The sequence below is a fragment of the Stegodyphus dumicola genome, chromosome 1 (assembly GCF_044657685.1).
Source record: "Stegodyphus dumicola isolate Sdum_Otavi_A_Nest chromosome 1, ASM4465768v1".
NCBI lineage: Eukaryota > Metazoa > Arthropoda > Arachnida > Araneae > Eresidae > Stegodyphus > Stegodyphus dumicola.
Genome location: NC_140768.1, coordinates 260,982,322 through 261,003,000, shown reverse-complemented (window position 1 = coordinate 261,003,000; position 20,679 = coordinate 260,982,322). Strand labels below are relative to the sequence as shown.

Here is a 20,679-nt window from a genome sequence, read left to right as displayed (position 1 = left end):
AGCTATTGCTCAACTATTAGGAAATTTATTTCGATTTCAATGTATTTCAATTAATTAATTCAATCTTACTAATATATATATATATATATATAAGTAATTTAAATAGGTAAAGAATTTAAAACCTAACAAAAGCCGCTTAAATATTTGAAGGTAACCTATCTTGCTTCCAGAAACACGTAGTAAAAATGAAATGGAATACTTCAGAATAAGACATGTTATGAACTAAAAAGTTTTTACAACAGGGAAAAAAAAAAAAAAAAAAAAAGAGAGAGAGAGAGAGAGAGAGTTTCTTTTTTTTTTTTTTTTTTTTAACTCTCTGTTTAAAGCTTTAAACGGAGCTTGTCAATAAATATTATTATTATTATTGTTCTTGTTTTAAAAGAGGACAAAAAATTGTTTTATAATCTGTGAAAATTTCGAAACTTCACATTCGATGCATTTTTGAATGTTGATATTTTAAAATAATAAACGTCAAATATTCTGAAATATCCAGCAATTTTCAAAAATTCGCCGAAAATTCAGAAATTATGTTATAATTTTCATACAAGTTTCATTGAAAAGATTTTTTTCTCCCCCGTTCTATTTGATGCTGCCAGCAGTAAAATTCTGATACACTTAGTTTATTCGTTAAACGAAGATATGTGCAAAAAATCGTTTATAAAAAATTGCTTCATCACACTACATAGTCATCGACAAACAGTGTGTGCACAAAATTTGAACTCGACAGCTTATCAGGAAGTAGGTAAATAATCGATGACAGATTTCCGCTCACAGTTAAACAATTTTAGGGAACTAAATAAAAGCTTAAGTAGTAGATGAAAGGGAAGAATAAAATTTGCTACTGCGTACTTTAAACAAATATTTGACATGCGTCATGCAATCTGTTTTACTCGTATAATAAAATTACTCGTAAATAAAATGCGAATATATTTATTAATTTAATAATTCAGTTTAAAAGTAATGTTAGATCCAACTCATCAACAAGAAGACATGAATTTTACCCAGGAAATTAATACACGAACTACATAAAAAATAAAAATCTAAGATACTAAGACATTAATAAAGAAGAAAGTAATGTTGCAAAAATTAATCTCCCTTGTTTGGAGCTTCATAATAGCATTTAGCAGCACTTTGCGCTAATGTATTACTTTTAGTACAAACGTACTTTCTTCTTACCTCGTTGACTGCTTCTTTTCAATTTAATAATTACTTATAAAGGCATAATTTTCATATCACAACCCAAACTCCAGAAAACTTGCTTTTTATTACGGTTTGAGTGTATCAGCAAATTCGGGAGCTATTTATTTCCTGGTTTTTTTCTATACTGAAGGGAAACTCGAGCACGTTTTCTCATTATCTTCCTTCTAAAAATTATTTGTGCGTTTAAGATCATTCTTTCCTATAAAAGGAAACTCTAGCAAGTTCGTTAACGCCTTACCATCTAAAATTTTCAGCTGCTTGAAATAATAATGACAGCAAAATCCAATAAGCTGCAACAGATTGACCAGTTCTCAGCGTTATATCTTGGGGAGACTTTACTGCGTAGTTAGAAAGATGAGACTGGAAAGAAAGACTTGTATATATACGTGCACCCGTTGGGTACGAACTAATTATCAAAAATATATTCTTCATCGCACATGATCATGGGCGCAATGCGTACCCCACAGTTTTATGCAGTGTATTATGACATTTTAGATAATGGCATAGTTAGCAGCACGACAAAGCAAACGGAGCGAAGTAGCATCTTGATAGCCGGAGAGCTGAAGTTAAAAGGTGCAATTACACCAAGAGGAGGTTTTGGTTTAGGTTAGAAAGGTTTCAGTTCTCGGAATTGTGAGTTTAGGTTCCAAATTAGTTACGTTATCAGTGTGGTAATACAATTTTTATTATGGTAGTACAATAATTGAGACAGATCGTTAATAAATCATAACAATAGAATAGAATAAATATTATTTTGTCTTTTGTTGCTATGGGTTACCAGACTGGCAGCGTTGAGTTGCAGTAGGCAAGTCGCCAGACTGGCAGCGTTGAGTTGTAGTAGGCAAGTCGCCACAATCAGCATCACGCAAAACCATGCAAAATGGATTGATCCAAAGAAATGACACGCAGTCCAGAAAAGTTACGATTTTTAGAATACAGAAGGGAAATTATGGGGTTACCACTAGTTTAAATTATAATTTAAATTTACACATTTTTTACACACACACATATATAAATATATCCCAGGAACATGGAAATGAAAGAGTTAAACGGCAAGCGTGTTCAATTTAATTTTAAAGCTATATCATTCCATTATGATAAATATGATAAAAGCAAATGAATATTAATAATTTGAATAAAAAAAACGAGCATCATACTAAAGGGAATTCTCATACTATACCTGTTTACTGCTGCGTTTTCGGGCATGTTGGAATGAAGGAAATGATATAGCAGACATCACAGTGAAATTTGCAGTAAAAATATCCAATCGGCTCCTACTTTTTTACATTAAAACTGGTAACAAGAACAAAATCCGAAGTAAATGGCTGTTACTCTGGGACAAGTAGTTACATAATAATTGAGAAGCTTAAACCTTAAGTGGAATATTGGGAAGCTTTTTAGTAGCTTCCCAATATTCCACTTAAGGTTAACTTAAGGTTAAGGATGTGAAGAAATACTTTTAACAAGGCCTAGAATCGGTCACTGCCGATTTACCTAATTAATATTTCTGAAATTTGAGTCTGAACTTTTGTGCTCAAACTGCAGCGCTCAGTTTTTGGCGCGTCACATTTTATTTGAGTGCCCACATTCTAAGAAACTTCGTATGAAATATTTTAATGCTTATGTCTTGCCTCTTGGTTGTTTAATTTGCAAAGAGGCCAATTTTAATTTATTAATATATCTAAAAGAGAGAGGTTATTATTACTTAGTTTGATTTGGCTTAATGTCGCTTTTGTGATTTAATATATATTTTAATAAATATCGTGTATTTTTGTGGTTTAATTGTTTTTACATTTCAATTCATTGGCAATTTTATGCATATCTTTACCTTACCAGTATGTTATATTCATCATTTAATGCTTTACTTTTTATATTTATGTGGTTTGAATAAAAGCAGAATTAATAAAACCTGGTTTCGGCGCAATATAACCATTTTTGGTTCTGCACGACTGCTTTTACCAACCATAATGCACCAAAAAGACAGAAATAAGTGGATATACTCCTTAACTCTTCGAACGTAGGACATATGTACTTGAATTTTCTTGATAATATTATGAGAGTTCGAAGAGAGCTCACAATTCGCAGACTATAATGTAAGAATTTTTTTTATCATCAGAAACAACAAAATATTAAAATATTTTACATCCAACAAGATTCATTGTTGCAAATTCAGCATTAATGGCATTGATTCCTCAGATATAAAGATTTTAATACAATGTTAACATGAATAATAAACTTAAATTTGTAAGAACTTTTTCTGGGTCTTTTTTTACAATTGTTTGGATCTAAATCAAAATATTAAAACAGTAATTTTGATTTAAAATTTAGGATAACTAAATAAATACAAAATAAATTTTATCAGCGAAAATCTTGTCGAGCCATCGGTAAAGCTTTGTGTGTCATCAGTCATCGATCAAGCTTTATATTGAGTAAAGCGTAAGATATTTACGTTTAGAATTTTATCAGAAAACTCGGGGCTATAAAAGAGTGGCCACTCACAAGTACACTGGTGTGCAAAAATTAAGGACGTGACGGTTTTTTCAATATAACTTTGTACAAAAGCTTTCCAAATCAACACATTTAATACCGTAAGATCCCCAATACGTAAGGACATGAGTAATGTAAGCAACACTTACTAAAAGAGAAATCAGAGGGATAAAAAGAAGCTTTATTGAAAAAGTAGCATGGAGCGCAATGCGACTGAAGGCCGAAACATCCCTGTGATGGGTGTCCAGCAAGAAACATCCGGTCTTTAATAGGGGATATGATCTCCCCTGACTGCTAGGCAGGTTTCACAGCGTCTGCCCATGCTGAGAATGAAGGTGTCAGTGAGTTGTTGAGGCACTGCTGCCCATTCGTCTTGCAGCGCCAATCAAAGCTCCGGAATCGTTACTGGTGGTAAGGTACGAGCTGCCAAGCGTCTGCCTAGAAAATCCCATACATGCTCGATGGGATTGAGATCCGGAGATCGTGCCGGCCTATCCATACTTCAATATCCTCACTCTCTAAGAGCTGTTCGGCAGCTACTGTGCGATGACATGGTGCATTGTCGTCCATGAAAAGGAAATGCGGACCCATAGCGCCTCTAAAAAGACGCACATATGGAAGAAGAATCTCGTTACAATAACGGGTCCCGTTGACTGAACCAGCGTCGAAGATGTGAAGGTCTGTACGACTACCAAGCATGATGCCTCGCCAAACGAGAACACCGCCACCTCCATATCTGTCCCTTTCAATGATGTTCGAGGGATGATTGCGGCTTCCCCGCTCTCTCCAGATGAGTATGCGATGAGAATCGCTACTCAGACTGAATCTGCTCCCATCTGTGAAGAGTACTCGTCCCCATTCATTGTCTCTCCAATTTCGGTGTTTCCGGCTCCACAGAGAACGTCTTCTCCGATGGGCAGGCGTTAGAGCTACACACCGTACAGGGCGTCGTGCAAACAGACCACCACCGTGCAGTCTTCTGGCCACGGTAAAACGCGATATCGGTTGTCCAGTCGCCTGTGTCGTGTGTCTAGCGATTTCTCCCGCTGTCTGCCGCCTGTTTCTTCCGGCCTGTAAGGCAATATACCGGTCATCTTCGGGTGTGGTTCCTCGTGGACGACCACTACTAAACCCCCGGAAAGCTGTTCCTGTAGTTTGAAATTGTCTCCAAAGTCGTGAAACGATTCTGTGAGCAATTCCGAACTCTGCAGTCACACTTGCCACACTGCGGCCTTCCTCCAACTTTTCAATGATTCGACCTCGGGTAAAAGCATTCAGATGTCGTCTAACAGATTGATTATTCGCCATTTCTCGCTGAGGCAGCAACTCGGTGTGATTTTAACTGCTATACGGCGTGCAATCTCTTTGCCAGAAATACTGATCTTACACCGACAACATGCTTTATACTACTCAGACACTCCCCCATTACGTCTACCTGCATATCTGCGCATGTGCTACCGTACATCACCTTACTTACTCTCCTGATTGGTCTTTCTGTCCGCTCTGCCTCTTCGTTCAGCTGATATGCTAATTTTTCGACTTCCTTAATTTTTGCACACCAGTGTATATTGGTCTTTCAAATTTAATAAACAGACTCAGCGATTTAAAAGAAATGTGTTGCCACTGCCCGAATCAATATATTATTATCTTCCACGAGGTACAGTTTTGCCATTAAGCAAAGCATAAGATATTCATAAGAAAGCATAATAACTTGACCCGAAAAATTAAACACAGCTGGAATCATCTATCCATATGCAATATAAAGAAGAAAGTCTGTGTGTTTGGTTCTCCTCCAATAACTCAGTCATTACTACAGCTATCGTCACCAAACTTTCTACAGTTTTTTTCTGGGTCCTGGAAAAGGTCGACGTCCACTTTTTTCCAAATAAAAATTAGTTAAAATCAGAGATATTAATTAAAAACTCGGAAAAACTACAGTGGCAACAGTCTCGCAAGCTGGAGATGAAAATCTGCTTTATTTCTAAAGTTGTTGCCACTGTTCGCTTTATCCTAGAACTTGTTAATAAAAAATTTCGAAGTTTTACGAAGAAATAAAAATAGCATTGCCAAACATTAAATAAATTATTCCCGTTTCCAAAAATTCGTGGGAAACCATTTCGACTATTCCCATTTTCGTACGACTTTAATCAGCTGAAATAATAATTAAAAACTTTGGAAGCGGCTAATTTTCGCACTCATTTTTCCGAGTGGCAACAGTCTCGCGCGTTGGAGATAAAAATGCTTTATTTCGAAAAGTGTTGCTACTACTCGCTTTCAAATCGTAGAGTTTGTTAATAAAAAATTTGTAAGTTTTACAAAATCTATCTCTATATATATAAAAAGAAGAATGCCTGTTTGTGTGTTTGTTGTTTGTTCGTGTTATTTATGTCTGATCAGTTATGATGAATTTTTGGCACATTTAATCCACTAAAATTGAATATAGGTGAAATATTGGACAGAACTTGAGCTTTTACGACCAACTGATTAGAAAGACGAAAATCATTAAAAATTGCGTGCCATTGTTGCTGATATAATGAGAGAGAATTAGTTTATTTTTCTATAGAAATTTATTATGTAGGTACTATATCGCGTCTCACTGAAAAATTAATGACTATGAATCGTATTTTTTTGCATCGTTATGAGAGAAGGATTACTGCGGTATCGTTCTCTCTGTTGTTAGATGCATTACTCTTAATCTAAGTTAACTGGTATCGGGTACTTCCGCTAGTATAACATAATAAAAAATGGTGTATCTTTGTTTGTGGGTATGTTATTCATAAAAATCGATAGTTTATTCCGATTTTGGTGAAATTTTGCACTCTTGACCTTCAGAACAAGAGAAAGGCTACTGCCTACATAAGATTTCGAAAAGCCATACAGGGTCGACACTCCGAGAATTTATATTAAACGTTGCGCTCCTGCTATCAATAATGGAACGCATGCTAGGCAAGGAATTTATAATAATTACTATTTTTTCCCAAAATATAAATATTAATATTTCTATATAGATTCAGTTTTAAAATCACGTCACCCATCTTAGGTGCACGTCGCGATTGCCGCGTTTCCACTATCAGTTCTTACTAAAACCGTTAGATGGTGCCGTGTTCCGTTTACTCATTAGAACAGCGTAGAACTTTCCATATCAGTGTAGAACTCTTAAAACAGAATTTAAGTGCAATCTTTATAGGCTTTTTGCGAATATTTCAAAAACATGACGAAACTGAACAAAATGGATGGTGATTTTCCGAAATAAAATGCGAGTTCTTGAACTATACACCAGTATATAATAAACTATTAACTATAGAACAGTATAGAACTAGCACGACAGATTTTTATAATGTGCCATGTTAATTCTGTGCTGTTCTATAGTTTTATTTGAGCTTAGTAAAATTCTATTCTATGAAATTCACCTAAAATAAGAAGGATATCACTGTCTACCTGAAATTTCGGAAAGGGGGGGGACTATTCCCCGAAATAAACACCAAATAAAGCACCAAACAAACACGAAATAAAGGTTCTCCGCTCTGCGTAAAACTCGTGCGACGCTGGATACTTTAACTAGTGTTTAATAACAGGATAGTAAAAGTTTCTTTGAGTTATGTATTAGATTAAAACAAAAAGAAGTACGTTAAAAATTACAAAAGAAAATATCTGTAAGAAACGGCGATAAAAGTTTTATAATTAATTTCTTGTTAATCAGTTAGTTTTAAATGATACAATAATTATTGACTAAAAGTGAATTTACAGCGGAGAATGACAGGAAATGAACTTAGAAAGGAAACTGTGCTACCACAAATCTTCTCCCTGAAGAGTAATTTAAGATTTTTTTTTTTTTTTTTTTTTTTTTTTTTTTTGACTGTCTTCGGGGAAATCTGCAGATTTCCCAGGGGACTATTCAACTCCCGAGTTTCAGATTCCAGCAGGGTTGTTCATAATTTATGATTTTTGTGTTATACACTTGACAAATATGATTTTGGTCCGTCTCGTCTCATCGCAGTTTATCTTGATCGTCTAACGTGAGCAGCTGATATTATACAGTTGACAAAAATTAATATAAATAAATATTCACAGGAAGTTACAGACAGGATCAATGACATTTCTGCAGAAAAGAGTGGAATAAACTCAGTAAAAGAAATATATGCATACCTTATTTTTATTAAATTTTAGTGTAGATAACCTAGGGTGGGGATTTCCTTCCCAATCATTTTATCGAAGCCTTGGCAAAAACTGCATCAGATTTTTACTTCCTTGTACGAAGTAAAGGAAGTATTGTAATCACGAAAAATTCCGGGTACCATATTGCAACGAAAATATCCATTTTGACCGCTATCGAATGCAATGTAATGATGTTTTTGCGCGACATCTGTACGTAAGGACAGAATAAAGAACGCTTTTCCTTCAAACGAATTATAAAACTGATTTGAAATGGATTCAGAGGAGATTTTTTTCGTGGCGTCTGTACGTACGTACGTATGTATCTCACTCAACTCAACAACGAGTAATCTCAGAACTTTGAAATTTTGTATCTAGGCCTGCTATAACATGTAGTTGTGAATCCTTTTTGGTGGCAATCCGGCCGCACCAAAATTATATAAATATATACAATTACGTATATACCCACTCTGTTACTCGGGTTCACGAGCTCAGTTTTTTTTTTTTTTTTAATTCTTATATGTTGGCAAATTGTGCATATTTTGCTTTAAAAATGATTGAATTATGTTGTTCTTATCTTCTGGTTAAGGTTTTTATGCTTTTAGTTAATCTGGATGTTATAGTTGTAGAATTATCAACAATTTAAAAGTTGTTTAAGTGCGGCTAAGCCTAATTTTTTTTACCATAGCACCCACAATTGTTCACATTCAAAACTTAGCAGAATATTGGATTTGTTGCCATTCTGAAACTATCATTTAAGTTATTAAATTATCCCTTATATCGAGACAGCATAGCGTGCACAAGAATTTAAGTCAGTTTCTATGCCTTCAGTCTCTTTTTGCCGAGTGAGGCCAAAAGTAATCTTTTAGATTTATGCTCGAAAAATCTGCCTTCTTGCCCGCTGGCCGAATTGCTTGTTTTTGCGTAGAAACTCTAATTTTAATTGTAATTTTTAAAATTGTTTTAGCTGTATTTGGTGTTTTATGTTTTTCTACATCTTTCAATTTTTATTATAGATATTTTGAGTTCTTATGTATTTTTGTTTTGTCGCTAAGTGAGAATTGAAGTAATTGAATGAGAAATATATCTCTTATGAAATTCGAGGAAATAAGTTTAAATGAAATGCAGGATAAAATGTGTATCATTTAATATTCGGTACAAGGAAGTACCATGTGAACACGTACCCTAACCAAAATTGCTGAATAACTTCATGAACAGCATTACCTATAATTTAGTTATTACAATCAAATATGATCCTCTTTCGCAAATGAAATTTGTGTCCTATATGGAGAACCCTTTATTCCCTCATGCCATCACGGCTAACTTCTAACAGCTGAAAGATGTAAACATTAAATGTTCTAAGTGTTAATAAGCATTCCTTCTGTGTAAGTCTAAATCACAAGGCTCGGCTAAAACAAACGGCTTTCTGTTAGAATATTTCAGTCGATATATTTAGCTTTACGAACAATTTGTTTTTAATATTACGATTCGTGAGAAAGTGAATTTTGTATATATGTAAATAATTTTAGTGAACTTGTATGTGAATGTAATATGAAAAATCTGGAGTGCGAAGCTCTGCAGAAAAAATACGATTACAGGTCAAGTCTATTTAACACAGAGGTAATTGATTATTATCTCGCTAAATTGGCAAGTAGTGGACGATGGCTCTGAGAACTAATTTAACGTCAAATTTGGCGAGAAATCTCATAAAGTTGCTAACGTGGCGAAGTTTTGATCCGGTTGATGTATAATTGAAATTGATAATGTATTTGGCCCTACACATAATTGTAACCGCATCCGGCCCTTATATGTATCTTTAACTGTATATGCCTCCCAGTAATTTGGAGAAATGTAGAATACTAGAGATTTCTCGGCGGCCGGGAGATAAGCCCGATGAGAGCACCAGTTCTCAGATTTTAGTTTAGAGATGATTTCGGTGTATTGAGATTTCCGTGCTAGCTTCGCCTTTTAGATGCGCTTTACAATGCGTTGTGTTTAACTTTCCTAGTAGTTTGAAGTGTAACTAGTGATTGTGCTCTGTGACACCGAGAAGAACTGTATGAGTGCTTTTATGGAAAGTTTCAGAACTGTAAAGTGTGCCTTTTGGAAAAATAAATTATATCAAGCTATCATCGGTTTTGTGTGCATTTGATCTATTACGAACCTGTGCGAACGTAATAATACGCTAAATTCCCACTAAGCAAACTAAATTTAAGGTTTGAAAGCTTATTGTTTAATATTATTTCAACTCAAATTCTTTCTTACACAAAAAAACTGTAACAAAAACATGGAAAACATAAAGAACAGAAGCTTAAAACATCGATTACGATAGCTTTGATGATTATTATTACAAAATGAAACTATAACATAAAGTCAAATTATTTAAGATTATTTTATCCTGTATGTATCAATCAATAACTAAAATAACTGGAATAGTAGAGAACATATTATTGTTTTTGTTCCTTTTGAAAGTTCTTAACAAATTCAGATTGTATTTAATTGATAAAGGCTGATTAATATTGTTATTATTAATTATTTAATTGCTAAAGGATATTTTCAGAACTTCCTATTCTCAAGTGATAATGACTGTCGGTAACAAACTTTGCGTCGCAAATAATTAATATCAAATTGTAGTTTTAATCCATACCGGTGAAAAGCTATGACAATTTTTCTATTTTTCTTTTTAATTTGATAAAGTATACTTTTTCTACTAGATATGAGAAAGGTTACTTTTCAAAAAGAGAAACTGTGCTACATTTATGCCATACAAAGAGAAAATAAAAACAATAAAAAAAGATCTATTTTGCAATAATAAAAAAGCAATAAAAAGTTAATGCCCAGCGTAATAGCCATTGATGAGCTTTCCCATTGAGATGCAACGGATATCAAGCCAGCCGAGTATCGAATAGCGAATATTCGGCTTGATTTCAAAGCGGATATTTGTTTATCCGGTTGCTGGATGTGCAATTTATTTAGTCAAATTTTTGGCAAAATAATGCTGAAAAATAACGAACAATCTTTTTACAGCATACCGAATGTATTACAAGTCACTGAATAACTGTAAATAGCAGTAAAAATAAATAGAAAAAAGGTAGAATTTCCTAGAAACGGAGGATCAAGAGAAAATACTTAAGTTTTAATTTATCTATAACTAATAATTAAAAATAAGTTTTTTTATGGAAAGCCCCTTAATATATATATAGCACATTCATATCCATTTGAATATTTAGATCTCATTGTTAACTCTTGGACGGTTTTATAGATAATACAAGTATATTTGAGTTGTAATGCTGTTTATTTTAAATGTTTGTATTTTAATAGCACAAAATGTTTAATTCTCAGCAATACTTTTACAGTGCATTCAGTGTTATGTATATTTTTATATGTATTGGAGTTCTGAGTTTTTAAAAGCATCGATGGTTAGTAACTGAAAGCTTGTTTATAATATTTTCCTCGTCCATTTAAAGAAATCACTAAATATGATCAAAATTAATAACTTCTGGAGTCTTATGTTAGTAACACAAACTGATGTTGAGAAATTAAATATAAACACTTTTTAGAAGCAACTGAGTAAACCTTTTCGTGGCAACTAATTTCTCGTAGATGACCACTTCTCAAAGTGACCAATATTTCAGAAAACTTTCCTACATATCGGGAGTGGTAACATCGACTCTCTATCATGACTATCTCCACAGAAAACCGAAACCTTCTGGTAATGTGGGCAGTTAGTTTACTGGATTTCAGACGATAATTATTTTTATTTTATTTAATTTATTTTTTATTTTAATTTTTTTGTTTTTGTTTTCCAATAACGCTTAAGTATTCGAGGAAGTGGCTAAAAATATCCTATTTTAATTAATAGAAAAACAAATTCTCAGTCAAAATTTCAGTAACACGCCAAACCATTAACAGAATTAAATTCTCAAAATAATGAAAATACTGTCAATGTTACTAAAGATACACAAATCGGAATTATTTTACGGAAATAGCCGTAGTTCAAATACATAAGATGGACAACCAGACGAGTAATTCTTTTTTTTATTCGATAGTTTTTTTTTTTTTTTTTTTTTTTTGAGAAAGAAAGAGATATATCACAATTGATCGTCTGTTTTTTTTTTTTTTTTTTTTTGATTTTATTTGATTATGACAAAGCACTCGAGAGCTACATGCCTAAAGGGAGGGATGCCTTCACGGAGGACATTTTGAGGGAAATGGCTAGTACACACGTTACAGATGGGCAAATTTGTCTTAATAGCTTCATTATTAAACATCGTTTTCTTCGCACTTATGCAACATACAACTCAATAACAAAATCACAAAATTTTTAAAAGCAGCCTATCTTTAGAATTTTCATTGCAGTGTTAAGTACCGGAATACAGTTTTATACTTTCTTAAATCTTTTCTCTGTTCTTCATGTAAATATTCAGTTCTTTGAGTAAAATGGCTAACAACAACAACAACACACACACACACACAAAAAAAAAAAAAAAAAAAAAATGTCTTTTTATGTGGTAACTTTATTTATCAAATATCACGTTCTTCGCACTTACGCTGCATAAGATTAAATTCAATAGCAGAATCACAAAGATATTTAAAAACACCGTATCTTTAGAATTCCCCACACAGTGTTAGATGTTGCTATACTTATTTTTATAGTCGCTATATTATTCCTTTAAAAACTTGCCACTCGTACGGCCAGCCGCCTGAAATATTTATCGTACGAAAGAAAAGGCATAATGATTTTAATGAGCCCAGCTTGTGTAATTTCATAAAAATATTGAATATTTCTAATTAGATATCTCATGATTTCAAAACATGTTCATTTAAACCAGTCACATTAAAAAGTAGGAAAAATTATTCTTAAGAACTGTGTGTATTTATTTTAAATTGTTTAATACACAATAACCTTCCAGGTTAAATTTGAAAGTAGCATAGGTTTTAGCGAATGGCAACACGATGGCGCGTGGAAGATAAAAGTATTTTATTTCGGGCTGCAGCAACACGCTGCTTTCATAGAACCGAGTTTCTCAATTAAAAATTGAAAGCTAAATAGCTTACATTTTTCCAAATGGGAACAGTCTTGCATGCTGGAGATAAAAATGCTTTATTTCAAACAGTGTTGTCTCTGCTCGCTTTCAAATCCTTGAGTTTGTTAATCAAAAGTTCATTAAAGTTGTTTTAAAAATTATAAAATAAAAAAAAATTATAAAAGGAAATCAAAATTCAGACTTCCAGGTGCACATGTTCGGGTGGAGGACTACGTTATTCAAAATTTGATGGCTCTAGGTATCTTTGTTTTTCATAATGGGAGGAATATACATAAGCACCTGTAGATTCTTCATTACCTAATTTCTTTAAAAATAATAAAGGGCGATAATATTCGGTGGGAACAATTTGAAAAGTGATGCGCCGTGTATGCAGAATCGGTGCAAAATCTCATTTCGAGAATAACAGCCCCTTCTGGTGTAAAAAAAACTTTAATGCTAATGCTAGCAACTTGTGCTAACACTCAAGCGCGAATATTAATACCTATGATAATAATTACATTATACCGCAGAAATATAACCGGAAACTTCAAGTCAAACTCCATATACGTTAACTCGGCCATGAATCCACGGAGAAGTGACCTGTATAATTTGGAGGGAAAGGATAATCCTTAATAAAAAAAATATCTCCCTCTAAAATTAAATCCCGGAAAAATCCTCAAATTTGACATTTATGTTAGCATCTTCCTTCAGGTAAACAGATTGAAAGCCATCAGGACACCCATAATAGACCGAAAGCGCAGTTCATTAGCGGTCTTCCCAAACGCGAATCCAAACCTCTCAGTTCATTCGTATGACTTGCAGAGCTGAAGCGTCTGATGGGCCATGATTTAGTGAGGGCAATTTTACACCAAGTAAGCAATTTCTTCGGTAGTGCTGGTGCAATACCTTTTTTAAATGGCGCTGCAGGGTGCCGGGGACGTTTGATGCATTACCCCGGGACCACCCACGGCCGCCGCAGCGAAGAAAAGGGACTTTTATTTGGATTTTTTTGCCTCGACATGTGCTAAGTCATTCCGGTGCCATTTCGGCCTGTCATGTGCCATGCCTCATGTTGATATGACGGCATATGGTGAGCAGGGGGATGGACGGATGCAGAGAGAATGGTTTAAGCAGAGAGAGCAAAATTCATTTTCACTGCTAGTCGGGCCCACCGGTGTGGATTCGGGTCAGAAGGGTGACGTTTCGAAGCAACAACGAATACCTGCCGAGAGTGTATGAATTACAGAAAACTTTCAGTACTTTTGTTTAAGGCTAATAAATGACATATTTGATCATTCTAAGAGAAAATAATAACTCATTTATCAGGCATAACATTATTATGAAACGATAAATGAAAACATCCCACTGCAAATAATAGCCTGAGAAATAGTAACTATTTATGACATTTTTATTACACGATTTACTTGCTAGAAATATAGGACCGATAATATCATTATGTTATATTGGTTTTAGTTTATTTATTTATTTTTTCTTTCATTCTGACTGCCTTGATCGTCTTCATCAATCTAAATTTTGAAAGAAACAGAAAAATTTAAACGATAAAAAATGAAAGAGATATTGCATTTTCATGGCTTTAATTTAAGCTAATTTTATGTTTTGTGGTGAAATGAAGTAAATAACACCTTTTTAATTAAACTCCAAGAGATTTAACCCTCTGATACTTTAAATGAATTCTCTCGGTATTCTTAATAACCTTCAAGAGATTAGATTTAAATTACTGAGAGTTATCTGAAAAAAAAATTTTTAAATCAATTTTTAAAACATCTGCAAGGGCCATTAGACATTTCGGACAAGGAGGCAGGAAAAATCAATCGTGCCCTTGCTAAGATTCGAACCACGGATCTTCTAATTGCCAGCCGTGGATGCTACTCACTCACACCATGAAAAGCACACGTGGAAGGTGTGCAATAATTCCGTGCAGTCTATTCCATTTAAGAGGACGACTGGGGAGAGACACATGATCCAGTCGACCAGTTAAATGTGCATAACTAATTATTGCGCACATTCGTTTAGACGCCACTATGGATATCTTTAGAATTTTTTATACCAGGAAATATGATAAATCAACTCTCTCTCTAGGATTCAAAACAGGGATCTTCCAGTTACTGCCTTCCACTTACACCAAGAAAACACACGTGGTGGAATGCGACAATACCTTATACTTGTATATCTGCTAATAAAGAAGTTTTCAAAAGAGACTACAAATACATGGGCATTTACAGTCATACGCTACCTAAATTTTCGGTACGCATATAATTTAAAATTCTTGCATTTAACGAAAGCTCAGCTGAGAATGAAAGAAGTACACAAAGCGAGTACCCCTTTCAAACCTCCCTCTATAGATTTGGACATCGAAATTCTTCATTGTGTCAGTGAGGTGAGGAAGGCACACAGATCATTATTTCTTTGAATGCCAGCATGCAAATTCATTACCTCTCAAAAAAACCACCGAAAACACCTCACAAATCCATAAATATTCTTAAGAACAATCAACTACAGGCATAAATAAGAAATTCTAAAACCCTCCAAAGCTAATCTCCCTAAGGCCTTACTTTTTTTTATATAGAATATTATTTATTAGTTAGGTTATTAGCTTAGGTCTATATTATTGTTTAAATATACTTCTAATATTACAATGCATTTTGAAAATGTTATGAACTATAGCAGGGCATATAAATTAATCATATCGTACTAAGTTACTATATTAACCAACTGCATTGATAATTTAGTGTAATTTATTAAGTATGTAAGAAATTCGTTACCTATTGTATGCAATGTATTAACTATGTAAGGGATTTGCTAACTATATTGTACTATATTAACTACGTAATTTTAATGTGTTAACTACGTAATTGTAACGTTTTAACTATATAACAAAAATAATATGTAGCAGTTAGCTTTCTCTATATATAACGAAGCAGACTTATGTAATGATGCAGGAATGTTGACTGCGAAGATATGGAGATGTTTATCTACAAGGAAAGGCAAACTTGCAGCCAAAACAGATTAAATATTCCTTTTTATTTCGACTGACATAAGTACTTAGCACATTAGTCGTGCCTGTTCTGGAATAATTATATTTTTTACATTGTTTTGCAGAAGAGAAAGCAACAAAGAGCAGTCTTTGCGGAAACAGAGGTAGACGAAAATGTGCCTTGTATTCAGGATGAAATTTTAATTTCGAATGAGTTAGTTTCAGTTTCAGCGCATTTGACTGGATAATTAATATTGCTGTAAAATTATTATCGGCTGTTTTAGTTCCATTTGCATCAGCAGCGTTATGTGAAAGTCATATGATATGGATTAGTCTCGAAATGACACAGTTCCCAAAAAGTTATTATTATTTTTAAAACAGAGAGGGGCAATAACCAAATTAAAATTAAGCATTAAGGGGCTCCTGCAAGCTAATTTAAATTATAATTTATATTTACATATCTTTTATCTTACATATATATGTATATATATAAAGCTCTGTAAATTCAACTGGCCTGATTTGCAATTGTAAACACATACTGCCTTAGAAATAATAAATACCCCGAGATGGCATTCTTCACTTCGGTTCGTAACCATGGTCAGAAGCCATCTTTGCGGTGCACAATATACTTTGGGTGAATAAAAAGAATTATTAATAAACTCCAGAAATGTATAAGAGAGGTTGAAGTACTATAGAAATCTTAGAAATAAGAACGGGTGAACTCTAACTTAATTCTGAACCATTCAATGTCTTTGAATATTGTTACGTGTTTCTTACGTACGGTACGGTAAGGGTTCGTAGATTTGGAGTGAATAAGGACAACACTTGATAAAGTATCGAAACACAAATTATTAGCCAATAGCCAGTATTCTCAGGACAGATCCAAAATCATGTTTACAGTCGTCGAAGAACTATTATAAACACGCTGAAACAATCAGCGACACTGCCTTCAGGCTATCAGGTTATAACGGTGAAGACAGCTCCTCGGCAAAGCACCAGAGTACAGCTCCCGACTCTGTTCGGTGGTTCTCGGAACTCTACATACTCTCGGACTCTCTACGCTACAACTCGCGATGCACTCGACGGTACACTAGAGTACAGCTCCATATTCGGTTCGGTCGTTCTTGGAACTCAACACACTTTAAGATGAAACTCGATGATACTCTAACTCGCGATACACTAAGAGACTCTCTCTTTGCACTCGACGATCAACTCGGCACTAGACTACGAGACAATCGCTCACTGACTATTAACTGACTCGACCAGGCACTGACTCTCCGCGTACCAGCAGGGTTTATATAGCTTTTGGCTTGAGTTCGAGAACATTCTGGGCCCAACCGGTAAGAATTCATTCCAGAACGCTCTCCATCCGTCTATGGCATATCGCCAATTTTGTCGCCAAATGGGCGATTTCTCGCCAAACACGGCAAATCCGCCTTCCCTTGCCGTTTTCTGGCAACCCTAGACCTGCTTTGCGGGGAAGCTATCTTACCGCGGCTGAGCATTTCATAACAACATAATGATTAATATTAAAAAACAACAATAGAGAAACTGCATTTTGAGCGCAATCGCCATGTACGAAGATCCGGATTGGTTATAGCTTGAGTTGTCATTCTCAGTTCATTATTTTGGTATCATAATTGCACATATTTTTCATAAATGCAGACAAATATCACATTCAATTCATTTTACATCACGTTCAACTTATTTTGCAGTTTACTCAGTGTCTCTTTGCCCAGTGCGATTTATTTAACAGTATATTTGTTATAGTCAAAGTTTTCGATACAATCAGTATAGTTCTTTCTGTTCGAAAATTGTTATTGATTCCTATTTAAGTTTAGTTTATTGATAACAAGCGTACATAAAACGCATTTTTAAAATGTGTTATTTAGGTGTTTTAAACATCTAATTTCCTAATACTGTAAATGAAAACAAATGTAAAAATATCGGAAGTTTACTATGAACTCGCTCTAAGATGATTACTCAAAGTTCCAGTAGATTTCGCTCTTCTGTAGAGGTCGTCATTTCAGAGAGGTGATGCTGAATATCGATGTTTATTTAGAAATAAATTCCGAGTAAGATGAATTAGTTGCTTTTAGAGTTCGTTATCTTAAGGATTTATTGTAACATAATTCAAAATATCAAATTTTGTATAAATACACCCATTCCATAATCTCTACATATAATAAAAGAAATAGTCTGTGTGTGTGTGTGTCTTTCGTTTGCGCTGCGCGTAAGCTAATAGACCCACGGCTACGAAATTTGGTTACGAAATTTGGTACATAGGTGCATCTAGACAAGAGCCAGTGCACCTCGAAGCGATTTTTTCTAAATTCGAATTCGAATTTTTTTTTATTTTATGTTTTGTGACGAAATCGCGTCATTTTGAGACATACTGGGCTGTAGGAAGCGAGATTTTACTCTACACACTCCATTTTCACATCGTCATGAAACGTAGGCACTTAGCTATTTTACGAACTTAAAATAAATTTCGTGTTTCAATAAATCGATTAAATACGAATTTATTTAATAAAGGGAGCTTAACACCTTTTCAACGGGATATTTTCTAAAAAAGTTTATTTTTCTTTGATTTTTGGACACCTTAAACTTTCATCCTTGCGACTGCTTTTGCAAAAGAATTTTGGAAAAATGATAATATTTTGTATTTAAAAAAATTTTTTTAAATGAAGCTTCCGAGTACACTTCTCACATCTCAATCTTTAAAAATATGATTTTGGCAACAATTTTCCTGTCTTAGTGTTGTTGATAAGATTTTTGATGAAATCGCATCATTTTGAATAGTTTCATTCTTTTAGGGCGAACGGGCTGGCTGCATGGGTGTTTTCATGGTTTTCTCCATGTGTAACGTGTATACGAACCAGTTTCCCTTAGAAAGTCCTCCACGAAGGCATCCCTTCCCTTAGGCAGATAGCCTTAGTGTGCTTTGCCATAATTAAATACACAAACACCATTCTTTTAGAAATATGGGTTTGGCAACAATTTTTCATCGTATTTCTTATGTCACTGTTTTTAAGAGAGTGGCATATTTCATTGTCATTTTTATATTTATATAATACATTTTTATTGAATTTTTTTTTATAAAGTTGTTCTGTAGAGTAAAATTCTGCGCGGAATTTTACGTCTTTGAGTTGCTTTCATTTTATTTTTTGCTTATTTCACTGTTTGTAAGATATTGAAAAGTTTTGCATGATTTTTTTTTCTTCAAAGGATAGTTGGTTAATTTTTATTAGGATAATTAATATTTGTATTAAGGGATATAGCTTATTTCATTGCAATTTTTTTCTCTTCAAAATATAAGATAAAATATCATTAATTATACTTTGCTTTTCAGAATTTTTTTTTTTTTTGTTATCTTTTATGTTATTTATTGCTCATTTCATCGTTTTTAAGATATTGAAAAGTTTTGAGTGATTTTTTTAGGTTCTTTTTACGCTCTCGCTGAGCTCGTAGTCTACCAATCTGCTCTTGTACATACTTCTACTAATTTATAATATTTAAGTACTAATACTAATAACCATTAACAATAATTACATTATACTGCAGAAATACAACCAAGAATTCCATATGAAACTCCATGTACCTTAACTCGGCCATAGTTACACGGAAAAGTGACATGTATAAATTTTTTGGGGAATAAAGAATAATCCTTAACGATAAAAGTACCTGCTTCTAATCAAAACGTGATGTTATTCAAAATTAGATGGCTTTAAAAATAATATTTGGTGGCAAGAATTTGAAAAGTGATTCGCCACTTATAGTGAACCGACGCATTCGAGACAAAAAGCTCCTTTGGGGCTACCCCCCCCCCCCAAAAAAAAAAGATGAAGAAGAAAAATCTGAAACGTTTCAGATTTTAATTTACGTCCAAAGGGACCATTTTTTTTTAACGTTTTGCGTGTTACCTTTATTTATTAAATATCATGATCTTTGTATTTAAACCATAAAATTCATACTTACTTGTACTTAAACCTTTCATTAGTCGTTAGACTAAAATCAGCGAGTGAGTGAAAACGGCCAAGTTAACAGATGCAGGGGAAAAGAATTCTCTCCTTAAAATATCACTGTATAAAATTTAAAACTAGGAATTAGCTATACTTGAAATTTCAAAAAGAGAAAAAAAAGAACATAATGATTATTCTTTATGAGAAAAGATGATGATTCTTTATGGGATATGAAAAACATTACTCCTATGAAAAAGTTTCAGAAAATTTAGTTTAATGTGCGAAATTTTATTAACCAGGCATAAGCTAAACTAGTAATTTTATACGAGAGCTCTATGACATCTGAAAAATAAAAATTTTTCCTGTAAAAAGGTTTAAGAAAATCTGGTTTAGTGTGTATAAAGTTTACTAACCAGACGTTAGATATATTGGGTATTTTACGCATAGGCTCCACGAAATTTGAAAAATAAAAGTTCCTCCTGTGAAAAACGTTTCTGGAATTTTGGTTTAGTTTTATAGTCGGAGTAAGAACTGTGAAAGGAAATAATATATTCCATGCTGAAAAATAAATGATTAGTGGAGTTAAGATTTTGTAGAAATGGAGTTAAAAAAAGGAAAAATTTAAGAAAAAAAGTAATTTGGCTATTGAGATTTAAATTCATCTATAAATGCGTTTCAAGGTCACTTACTTCTCATACTACTCATAGGGATATGACAGGCGATGAGAAAGCAATAATGATCAGTCATGAATAGCGGTGATAAGCACTGGAACTCAGCGGGAGTCGAAAACCAAGGTTAATTCAGTAACTGAAATCCCGCGTTCTTCCTATACGATAACAAATTCATTGAAATGAAA

General features: G+C 33.7%; 1 protein-coding gene across 1 annotated transcript in view; it reads right to left on the bottom strand.

Annotated features, from left to right (window-relative positions):
* Positions 1-20,679, bottom strand: part of LOC118203297 (uncharacterized) — a 255,910-nt gene that overhangs the window by 39,853 nt on the left and 195,378 nt on the right. The gene's annotated exons all lie outside the window — the stretch shown is intronic.